At 46.1% G+C, this 12391-nt stretch overlaps 1 protein-coding gene across 4 annotated transcripts in view; it reads right to left on the bottom strand.

Annotated features, from left to right (window-relative positions):
• Positions 1–12391, bottom strand: part of DYRK1A (dual specificity tyrosine phosphorylation regulated kinase 1A) — a 146943-nt gene that overhangs the window by 50453 nt on the left and 84099 nt on the right. The gene's annotated exons all lie outside the window — the stretch shown is intronic.

Here is a 12391-nt window from a genome sequence, read left to right on the forward strand (position 1 = left end):
CCCGCCCCCCCCCCCCCCCAAGCTCGGCACGATCCGTCTAGGTCTCAAAGGGGTCTCTCATATGGGCCCCGCCAGCACAGGGACCTTTATTTGTGGTTTGGCAAATCCCGACACCTGCGCGAGGTTACAGCGGAGTCACCAACAGGCCAAACAGCGAAATGGCAGCCTGACTGGCAACAGCATGACCGGTGCGTTCGATGACGGCCACTCCCTACTTGCAGTCAGAAGCCGGGGTTTCCCTCACGTCTTCCAGGTCAGTCATCTGTGGGACCGTTACGGGGGATCACGAGGACAATCCAGGCAGGGGAAGTGCAGGTTCCAAGCTGTTCCCAGTCACTTTTGTCAAACCTCCTGGTCCCGGGCCCTGCTTTCTACATCCCTACAGGTTCCTCTGTAACGTGCAAAGAGCATATTCATTTAAAACACAGAGAAAACCGCGGAATCCATCTGGAACATTCAGCCTTCAATCCAGACGTACACTGGACTAGGACTTAAGCCCACCGCTCGCTCGGCCTAGCACAAGCATTAAGCGCAGCATGGCGACAAACAAGTCGTTTCCTCACACACGAAGTAGGATCCGTCCTCCTGCCCAATCACGTAAATCCGAAGCACAGGGCCTTCCCTTATAAAACGACGGGGATGTGAGATGTTACACAGACTGGCGGTGCCAGAGGAAAAAAAGACTGCTCCATAGTGTGTTTAGAGCTTGCTTAAAAGATACATTTTAAAGGGGCGCCTGAGTGGCTCAAGTCCATTAAGCAGCGGACTTCGGCTCAGGTCATGATCTTACCATTCGTGAGTTCGAGCCCCCATGGGGCTCTGTCCTGACAGCTCAGAGCCTGGAGCTGCTTCGGATTCTGTGCCTCCCTCTCTCACGGCCCCTTCCCTGCTCACTGTCTCTCTCTTTCTTTCAAAAATAAATATTAAACTTTTTTTTAGAAAAGATACATTTTAAAGAACTGCGGTTAAAATCTAACTCTGTTCCTTAAAAAAAAAAGACACAAAAACATAGTAAAATGCTATTTATCTAAAAAAAAAAAAAGGTTAAAATGTTATGTATACACCCATGTGTGCACACATACATATAAAACTTGAGTTACCCAGAGACGTGCCCTCTCCCACCCCGTTGCAGTTTTCTTCAGAGCTCCTGACCATAACTTTGTCAAGGCCTATACAAGCACATTACAGTTGCCTTCCAAAACCCTGAAGTACACAGAGAAGAGAAACTATATATTAAAACACATCGAAAAGCCAAAATAGTATGGAGCCATTAAAAAGCTTAACACGGCCTGTTTGGCTGCCTTGCCCTCGAGGAGAGAAGGATCCAAACACGGAAAGAGGCACCCAGGATACAGCACAGGCCGGACCACCACCTACCACAGGCCGCCAATCACCTGCGACGATGCCACAGCCATGGCATTTTAAGAAATGTCTGAAGCTGCTACTACATTTCAGGCACGGGGAAGATTTCTTTGGAGAGAAAGTTGCCTCAAACCTTCCCTGATCGTTACCCCTGCTCTCTCCCAAGGCTGGTGCAGCTACAGCAGCTGGNAAAGCCAAAAAACTTTCCCTCTCTCCTATCCCAAGCAGAAAAGAGAACCATACACATACTCCTCACTCTTTTTTAGTTCTGGCTAAACAGCTGTAACATACAAGATATTTTTAAATCTAGTTAAGTACTCGGGTACCTATACTGAATTGCAGCATAATTCTTAAAATTACCCGATGAGGCAATCATTTGGCTTTGTGATTCCAATTAAAATACTGTATATTTATGGGATTTTCCATTACAAAATGGCTAAAAGGCAAGATATTCGTCTGACCAAAGACACCTGAAAAGTCAAGCACTGAGCAAACTGTTAACTGTTCAACAGAGGTTATAAAATTTAATAATATAAAAAAAAGGAACCCTTCATTAAAAGTATATTGATGTAGCAAATAAATACATCATTTTAGGGCTCATCGTTAGTTTTCCTTCTTCCAAGCCTACTGTGCCAAAGTGCTTAACACCTGTACCTGAGTTCTATGCCCAAACAGTATGAAACCGGTTACTGTCCGAAGTATTCTACGGTATCCTTAATACACTCTCTAATTATACAATTAAAAACACCAAGATATGCCCCTCCCTTCAGGAAAAAAAAAAACAGGCAAAAGATGCAATTCTCATAAACAATAATAAGTAGATGAGAAAACTAACCAGACAGAAGTCAAAGTCAATAAATAAGTAACAACGAGATTTCGTTTTTACCTCTCGAACAAGCAAACTTTCCTCAGAGTACCCTAATAAAAACTGTCTGGATAAAGCAGGTGCCTATGACCCCTCGCTGGAATACTCTGAATAGTCAGAAATAAAGAAAAGGTAATGAAAGTAAAATGAGCAATACTTATTAAACTTTTGGTCTATGCCAAATGACGTTCCCGTCTGTCTTGGTACCCCCAGGCTCTGTAAACGAGGTGGCATGATCACGGTACTCGTAATTTACAAGAGACAAGCTCAAGGCAAGCAGCTGGAGGGGGATCCCAAGTTCACTTTAGGAAAGTTAGGAAAGCCAGGCTGACCGCCATGTCTCCAGAGAACATTCTCGTTGCCACTGGGAGCCAGGCCTCAGAGCCAGGCGTGAGCAGAGCAGGGGAGGGCTCAGGGGACATGAAGACCCCTCCCTAAAAGGTGAGACTGCTGAAAGCCTGTAGAGCAGTGAAGATACGCTGCACAGGCGGCTGCCCCAGTGGCGAGAAGAGGGGCTAGGAAACGGCACCCCGCAGCGTGCCGCTTCCCAAACACCCTGCTGGAATTCAAGTGAAAATGGACCAGTGGGGGCTGTGGCAGCAGAGAAAGGAATTTATAAAGGAGTCTGGAGAAAACGAGTAAACTTCACATCAAGTTTTACCAACGGAAAAAGCCAGTGCTCTGGTGTCTCTAGTTGTATATAGAGCTCATGCAAATGCCCTGTGGGAGAAGACAGGACTAGGGAGTGGGCCGCACTCAGGGGCCGCCCTCCACAGGCGCGCGGCCTCGCCTTGACACACCGCCTCTCTCGGAGGCTCCGGGCCCTCGGAGGCGCCCCCACACGCTCTCAAGCACACCCCCTGCTCTGCTTCCAACTTTACTGCTTCCATCACTCTGCCCCATCCACTCTCACTTGCCTGGCAAGGAGTTCAAATGTCACCTCGACTTTGGCTTGAAGAGTAGACAGAGGAGTAGGTTAAGGACAGGAGGGAAACCTCTGGAGAACAGTGTGCAGGTTCCTCAGGAAATTCACACTAGAACTCCCCTAGGGCCCAGCAACAGCACTGCTAGGAATGTACCCAAGGGACACAGGAGTGCTGACGCATAGGGGCGCATGGACCCCAATGTTCACAGCAGCACTCTCAACAACAGCCAAAACGTGGAAAGAGCCTAAGTGTCCATCAACGGACGAATGGATCCAGAAGATGTGGTTTACCTATACGATGGAACACTACATGGCAATGAGAAAGAATGAAATCTGGCCACGTGTAGCAACGTGGATGGACCTTGAGGGTGTTACGCTGAGTGAAATAAGTCAGGCAGAGAAGGACAGATACCATATGTTTGCACGTATAGGAGGATTAGGAGGAACTTAACGGAGGACCATGGGGGAGAAGAAGGGGAGAAATGGTGGGGGAGAGGGAGGGGGGAAAACCATGAGAGACCCTTGAATGCTGAGAACAAACTGAGGGCTGATATGGGTGGGGGAGAGGGGAAGGGGGGAGATGGGGCATGGAGGAGGGCACTTGTGGGGATGCACTGGGTGTTATATGGAAACCAACTTGACAATAAACTATTTGTAAAAAATAAATAAACAAAATAAATAAGTAAAATTAAAAAAAAAAAAAAAGGACAGGAGGGCAAGCTGGGCCCGAGAGTCTTAGTGCCAAGGTGAGGAACATGGACGGTGTGAAACAGGCCGAGAGCGCGCCGGGGAAGGTGTGCCAGGAGCAACGCAACTCCAGTTGTGGTTTCAGCTCTAGCAATTCACACACTAGAGTGTCAAGATTCAATCTTGCCCCTTACTCCCTAGCTACTGTGTGACTCTGGATAAGTTAATAAACAGTGTGCATCCCTTTCGAGGTGCAAAATGGGTTAATAATAGTGCTTGCACCTCAAGATTATGAAAATTAAAGAGTTAATGCTTAAACTGGTTTCTGGCACACGGTAAGTACTCAATACATGTTCTATTACTGAGCCTTATCCTCACAGAATTGGGGTGTAAGAGGGACGGGAACAGGGAGAGACCACAAGCAGAGATCAATCAGGGCCTTACTTCAACAGTTCAAGCACAAGACAGTGGGGGCCTTGAGGAGGAAGGGTAATGTTAGAAAAGGAAGGAGACATGAACAGACACTGGGAGGCAGAGGTGACAGCCCCTGAACGCTGGTCTAAATATGGAAGAGGGGAGACAAGCCGGATGCAAAAATGACTCAGAGGTTTTATGCCTTGGGGACTTGGAAAACGGGGGTGACACTTAGGAAGACAGGCAAGGGTACTAAGGCAAATGATAATAGTTCCTTAAATGTATTATGATCTGACCTTTAAAGACTGACTCGTAGTACTTCTCACTTTACCAGGCATGTGACAGTTAAAATACTTTGTTGAAAAGAGAAATGGAGAGCGGGGCGCCTGGGTGGCTCAGTCGGTTATGCATCTGATTTCGGCTCAGGTCACGGTCTCATGGTTCCCGAGTTTGAGTCCCGCATCGGGCTCTGTGCTGACAGCACGGGGCCTGCTTGAGATTCTCTCTCTCCCTCTCTCTGCTTCTTCTCCCCCTGCACTCACTGTCTCTTCTCTCAAAATGAATAAACTCAACAACAACAACAACAACAACAACAACAAAAGTAAACTGAAAGGAGAAAAAGTACAAAAGCATTAAAGGAGAAAGAAAAAGGTGAGGCCGAGAAAAAGGAAACTGGTCCTGGGAGAGGCCCAGGGTTCTGACCGGGGCTTAGCTGCGTGACCATGGGGAAAACAGGCCCCACGTCCACACAGCCCCTCTCTGCCCCTCATGGCAGGAATATCACTACTCTCCTTCCGAGGCGGCTCCAAAGTACGAACACCACGCTGCTCTCCCGCCTCCCAAGCACCGTCCCTGGGGAGCCTCTGTTTCTGACAGAGGTGACCTAATCTGCTCTAGATGCTTGCACAGAACAAGAGGTTGAACACCCCCGGATGGCCACGTCCACAGCGGCTCCAGCTCTGACATCATGCAGTACGGCCCGCCAGACCACCAACGGGGAGCGCACAGGGATCTCCCACTCCCCGAGATGAGCACTACGTAGACGCATGTGAGAGGCGCCCGTCTCAGCGCAGTCAGGAGCCTACCTGCATTTTCAATACCAGGGACTTTGTGGTCATTGGTGGCTCAGTCGGTTGGGCGTCTGACTTGATTTCAGCTCAGGTCATGGTCTCACAGTTTGTGAGTTGGAGCCCCACATCCGGCTCCATGCTGACAGTGCAGAGCTTGCTTGGGATTCTCTCTCTCCCTCTCTCTCTTTGCCCCTCCCCTGCTCATGCTTTCTCTCTCTCAAAATAGATAAAAATAAACTAAAAAAAAATAATAAAAATAATAAAGTCATCTAATCTTATCTCCTAAGTTGTTCAGGACACCACACTTTTAGACTCCCTGTATGATACCATACAGGGACATTGTACCAATGATTTAAACATTTTAACAATTAGAACAATTGATGCTTTCTATTAATCCTATGGACACAGCCATAATTTCTATTTATTATAATATTTTTAAAAACAATCTTTAGAAGTTTTATTTACAACATCAACACCTGAAACCGTGAAGTCACAACCTCGAAAACTGGTGTTACATTTTTCTGCCTCACTTTGTTCAGATTCCTTACATCCAGACCACTAAGCATCTCAAACCACTAAGGCGGTGCCACCATGCCTGTGTCTCCTCCTCAAACAGAACTTTACCTCACGTGCACACAACGCCCCGCAGCACGAGATACCATGTAAAAGACTGTTTCAGAACCCAACATATGTAAGGACTGAGGGGTAAGCGGGGGGAACTAATAACCGCTCTACATTCAGACATGTATGGTACATAATTTTATACTGCCAACCATCACCACAATGCTGAAAATCAGATTTGGTTAATTTTTAACACAGAAAACACTCCTTTTCTTAGTTGAATGCCACTAAGGTAAAAAATGTTGATACGTGCCAATAACACTTCTTCCCACCTCCCACCTAAAAAGATGTTTTCCTTTCTTTTTAACAGTTTTCTCTAATTGAGGTATAAATGACATATATCAATTTCAGGTGCACAATATAATGATTTGATCTTTTCTTTTTTTAAGTTGCTAGAGAAACCACTTTTTTTGAGACTTTTAAAATAACCCTCAACTATCGAATACCTAAAATGAGGGAAAGGAATTGTTATAACACAATCCACTTAGAAGTTCATGCCAGGGGCGCCTGGGTAGCTCACTTGGCTAAGTGTCCAACTCTTGATTTCGACTCAGGTCATGCTCTCATGGTTGGGTTCGTGGGCTCGAGCCCAGGCGGCTCCACGCTGACGGCATGGACCCTGCTTGGGGTGCTCTCTCCTGTCTCCCCCTCTCCCGCCTGGGCACCTCTTGCTTTCTTGTTCTCAAAATAAACTTTATGCTAAACAAACTGGATTTGGGGCTCTTGAAATGTCATCCAAGAACATACCTCTTCAAAGGAGAGGAGACAGCAAGACAACTCGCATCCACTACCTGGGCTACAGAAGCCGCCCCGGCTCCTCAGACGCCTCACCTCCTCCACCAAGTCACCCCTGTCTCCCACCACCGCCCACCTCTCTCTCCAGTCCCGTCAAACACAGAGGCACGCTCCATGTCCTCACGGTACAAGTACAACCCTTCCTGGATTCTACATGCTCCTTTAACAACCAATCTACCTTCTTCTAATTCATTTACTCACTCGTTCACTCAACAAATATTTACCGAGCCCCTGCTATGCTCTAGACCCGAGCTGTCCAACACGGTAGCCACTGGTCACAGAGGGCTAAGGGAGCACTTGAAAGGAGGCGAGGAGGAACTGAGATGTGCTGCAAAGGCAACACACATAGGATTTCAAGGACTTGGTACAAAAAAGAAATGAAAAGAAAGAAAATGTAAAATATCTTATTAATAATTTTTAATTCTGAAATACTACTATAAATATATTAGGTGAAATAAAACACATTACGAAGGTTAATGTTACTATTTGTATTTACTGTTTTTTAAACTGTGACTCCTAGGAACTATTTTTTAATACTTATTTCAGAGAGAGAGAGACAGAGAGAGTGCGTGCATGTGGAGGAGGGGAGTAGAGACAGAGAGGGAGAGGGAGAGGGAGAGAATATGAATCCCAAGCAGGCTCCACACTGTCAGCACAGAGCCCAAGGCGGGGCCTGATCCCACAAACCAGGAGATCGTGACCTGAGCTGAAATCAGGCCGGTCGTCCAAATTACTGAGCGACCCAGACACTTTTTAATTACCGAAGTGGTTTATGTATTTCTACCGGACAGTCCAGTTCCAGACAAAGCCTGTAGCATTAAGGGTGTACATACGAAGACGAGGAGCAAAGCCTCTAGCCTCGTCTTTTAGGTATTTTATTGCCAGTGACAGGGGAACCCTCAGACAATAAACAAGTGAATGCGAGAATTTCAGAAAACGACTGGGGTTCTGAAGACAGTAAAAGACAGAAAGATAAAGTGGAGGGGGGAGGGGACCACACAGCGGCACAGGCCTCTCCGCCTCCCTCCCCTACAGCAGAGAAGGCAGCCAGGCTTCCTGTCTGTCAAGTGCAAAGCCAGCAGGTGGGCAGTGACTGTCCGGAGCCCGGGCCATCACACACAGGGAAGGGCTGGCCTTAACGGGGTGTTCTCCTAACGACGACAACACAGACGCTTCTGCAGACACATGGTCAACGAACGGGTGCCTCTGAATCCCCTGCGCACAGCACTCTCGGCCCCCCGTCTGGAAGAGGCACTCGTCACGGCTGCCCCCCTACTCTGGGCTAAACTACTGACTACTTCATCCCAGCTCCATTCCAGTGACTTCTCTGCTCACCCACTGAACTATGGGGAGGCTGGGATATCTTACTCATCTCTACTTGGCCAGCACATAAAGGCACTCAATAAATATTTATTTAATAAGCGGATAGGTATTATTAGGTATCAACTTCCCCACCTCAATTTACATGCAGAGGGGGTACTTGCTACCCAGGGAGGTTTAATGACTTGTCCAAAAAGGCCAGTGGCAAAATCTAGACTGGAATACAGTCTCTCATCTTATATCATAACGTGGGACCTTTTCTCCTGATATAAAGGTCCTGAAGTGTTTGTCATTCCCTGGTCACTCATTATCTGGGCACTCATTACAGTTTGTGGGTCTCAAGAAAGAGGGGAAAAACCAAAAACCACACCTTCGACTATAAAAGGCAAACAGCAACAAAAATTCACTCTTCCTTACTCCCTGGTAGCCAGAGTTTGAACAGTCAAATGTTCCCGCTCGGTCAGAGTTCAGACAGTTGAGGGCTCACTCCTGCAAGACGCAGGGACACTGAGAGCATAATACACAGACACTCACTGGGAAGCGCCAGGAGTGCCCCTCACCACCACCCCTGCCCAAGCGACGGGTCTCTGGCTCAACCCTGGCCATGTCTTCTGCTGCCTGGCTCTTGGGTTCCTGCACCTTTTTCTAGCATAAGACCCAGCTTTCTCATCAGTTCTGTGGCAAACTTACAGCCCTCCATTAAATTCACATTCTTCTACCCAAGTCTGACCGAGGATGAATTTCTGTTGTCTACACCCAAGAACCCTACCACATATAAATGAACAATGAGGGACCATCTCTCCCACCCCCCGAGAAAGAGCATGGTGCAGAAGGGGGCCAATGTTATTTAGCAGAAACATGGGAGAACGAGCAAAGGAACAACGAAAGTAGTAACTACATAGCATAAATCAGTGTCTAACTATGTTTAGTCATTTGCCACATGGACTAGACTGCTCATCAATAACCAAAGGCGTTTCTTTTTCCTGACTGATGCACCTCGCTTTACCCAGCTCCCCTGCGGCTAGCCTCCCCCGCAGCTAACGTGGCCCCGTGACTAAGAGCCAGCCAACGGAAGACCGGAAGATCGACGTAAGTAATGTGTGGTGCAACCAGGCCTAACCCATAAAAATATCCCTGGCACACATGCTGCTTCCCAACCCAATGACTGGGAGCTAAACCCCAGGGTGATGACCTCTGGACGCTGTATGTATATATAACACAGGAAGAACATCTACCACCCTGAATGACTGCAGGGAGCAGGACAATTTCCCAGTCAGGGGGCTGTTACATAAGCAAGAAATAATGTACGGATTTAAACCACTGTTATGTTGGGTATGTTTATTATACCTGATAACCTACCAAAAGGAATACAGATATTAACATCTACCTAGAAGGGCCAGTAAATACTTAAATATTATTTCCAAGTTTGAAAACACCAATCACACGTATGCCATCTACCATTAGTAAGGGTCTGCACTAACACAAAGTTAGCTTCCCAAAAGTCAAGAAATTTTTTTTTTGAGGGGAGACTTTTTTCTTAGAGAACAGGTACAAAAGCAGACGGTGAGAGGAAAAGACTGACATGAACCTTCAAACCAAATTAAATAACCCTTGTTATTAAGACTGTGTGTGTGTGTGTGTGTGTGTGTGTGTACGCGCGGATGCGTGTCTCCTCTGTTCAGCATCTGAATTAAAAAAAACTCTGTATACAATTTTTTTTTTTCCAGAAGAAATCATGACCTATACTAGAAGCATGTTCTTACTTTCCTATAAATTTTCATAATGAAAACAGTATAAAAAGTGCTACTTACTCAATTGCTTACTTGGGGAGTTTTCAAAATACAGAAGACACCCCAATCTCTAAAGATTTGGGACTTTCTTAGGTCTGAAAAGAGACCAGACATCAATAGTTTTCAAATACTTCCCAGGTGATCTGGTTACAGGGCCCCTCCATTAAGACAAGAATTCTGAGTCTAATTTGTAAGATTTAAAATAGAGATGACTATGGGACACCTGGGTGGCTCAGTTGGTTGATTCTCTGACTCCTGATTTTGGCTCAAGTTATGATCCCAGGGTCATGAGATCGAGCCTGGCATCAGGCTCCAAGCTGTGTGTAGAGCCTCCTTAAAAAATTCTCCCCCAGCCCCTCTCTCCCCTGCTCGCATGCTTTCTCTCAAAATAAAAAAATAAATAATAAAATAGTGATGATTAATATTTGATATAAGGGATACTTTTACAAATCTACAGTGTCTACTCATCAACAGAGAAGTTTCTATTAAAATCCTTCCTGAAATATTTTACATGAATAAGTAACAAATATTCACCTGTACAACCATTATTCTTTGCATTTTGAGGAACCAAGTCAATGAAGAAGTCATAATGTGAAGATCAGAAATACAGACTTTTTTTGAATTATTTGGAAGAATGTAATAAGGAGACAGAAAAATCCATCTCTTAACAGTTCTTAATAACTAATACTTCTGAAAAGTGGGACCCCAGGGACACAAGAAAAACTTTCATTACCTACTTTTTACATGCTTTTATTACTTTATCATTTTAATGCACAGCTTTTAAATCACCATACACAACTCACACTTTCTAGAAAACTACAACAATAAATGCTCTCAGAAAACATAAGAGACTCCCTGGGGCGCCTGGGTGGCTCAGTCGGTTGAGCGTCCGACTTCGGCTCAGGTCATGATCTCGAGGTTCGTGGGTTCGAGCCCCGCATCGGGCTCTGTGCTGAAAGCTAGCTCAGAGCCTGGAGCCTGTTTCACATTCTGTGCCTCCCTCTCTCTCTGACCCTCCCCTGCTCATGCTGTCTCTCTCTCTCTCAAAAATAAATAAAATATTAAAAAAAAACAAACATAAGAGACTCCCACCTCAAAGCAGAAATTAGTCACCTCCACCTCTCAATTTACCACAATGATCCACCCCCCAGCCCAGTGGATGGAAACTACCCCTCCACCCCAAGTTCCAACCGTCTGCCATCAATGCTGGCTACTCAGGTCAATCTTTATTGTCTAGCTTTGAAGCTGAACCATACCTTCAAGAACAATGGCTGTCAAGGTCTTGAGCAGGGGTCAGCCAATTTTCTTAAAGCCAAAGTATGAATATTTTAGACTCTGTGAAGCATAAAGTCTCTGATGCAATTAATCAACTCTGCCCTTGCAGCACAAAGGTAGTCAGACAATACCTAACCCAGTGAGTGTGGCTGTATATTTAAAAGAAGAGGCAGCAGGCTGGCTTTGGGGTCTTGAGGCATCAGAAGCAGCAAAGCTAGGAGGAGGCACCCTGAAGTTATCATTCATACACACGTGTATATACTTATACACTACATGGTTACACACCAGGAAATACTGTACAGACACAACACGTGCTTGTGTTAGTGTGTCTTTCACCCCATCTATAATACAGAGTCCCTAAGGATGGAACTGCTGCTTCATTCACCGACAAATCTTTGGTGAACGAGCATAGAACACTCAAAAACCATTACTGCCTGGCTCAACTCATGAGACTCCAAGATAGATTGAGGAGGGGGATACAAAGGAACTAATTCCTCCTATTAGAAGAGTAGAGAGACTATTTTATGTAAAGCTGGGCCCTCTCCTCTCCTCCCACGCCATCACTGTCAGGGATGAGGAGGAGGACAGGTGCTAACAATGAGGGATGGTCACCAAGACTAGCACCTACTGCTGGAGTAGTGGATCTCATCAAAAACCGCATGCCCCAAATTACAGATGGAACCCCCACGGGGCAGCAACCTCCCACTGCCCTGGGTACTGTGCTTCAAGAGCAGGAAGTAGGGGCGCCAACCAGGACCTGCCAGTTCTAATGGCCACAGTGCCTACAGCATACAACAGGCACGGGCAAATACTGTAGTAAGAAGCATAAATAGAGGCGCCTGGGGGGCTCAATCAGTGAAGCGTCTTGACTTGGGCTCAGGTCATAATCTCATAGTTTGTGAGTCTGAGCGCTGCGTCAGGCTCTGTGCTGACAGCTTGGAGCCTGGAGCCTGCTTTGGACTCTGTGTNCTTGGCTTTGTGACAAAGTGGACAGAGATTACAAATCACTAGTTTCTTATCTGGAGCTTCCGGGGCTTTCATATGGACAGCTGTCATTCCTCTACAACTAGTGGGAAAAATGTGTAAGTGGTTCGGGATACAAAAATAGATTTTCAAGATCTTACGCATGACTGTGATTGTCACTATAAAATGGAATAACCCACAGATAAATGTATTCCTCTGACACAAATCAAATGAACCAGAAGCCAAGCACTCCCTTGGAGAGAACACCCCTGACCTTCCTTGTAAAACTCTGCACCTACCTGTT

This window comes from Crocuta crocuta, unplaced genomic scaffold (genome assembly GCF_008692635.1).
Source record: "Crocuta crocuta isolate KB4526 unplaced genomic scaffold, BGI_CrCroc_1.0 scaffold84, whole genome shotgun sequence".
Lineage (NCBI taxonomy): Eukaryota > Metazoa > Chordata > Mammalia > Carnivora > Hyaenidae > Crocuta > Crocuta crocuta.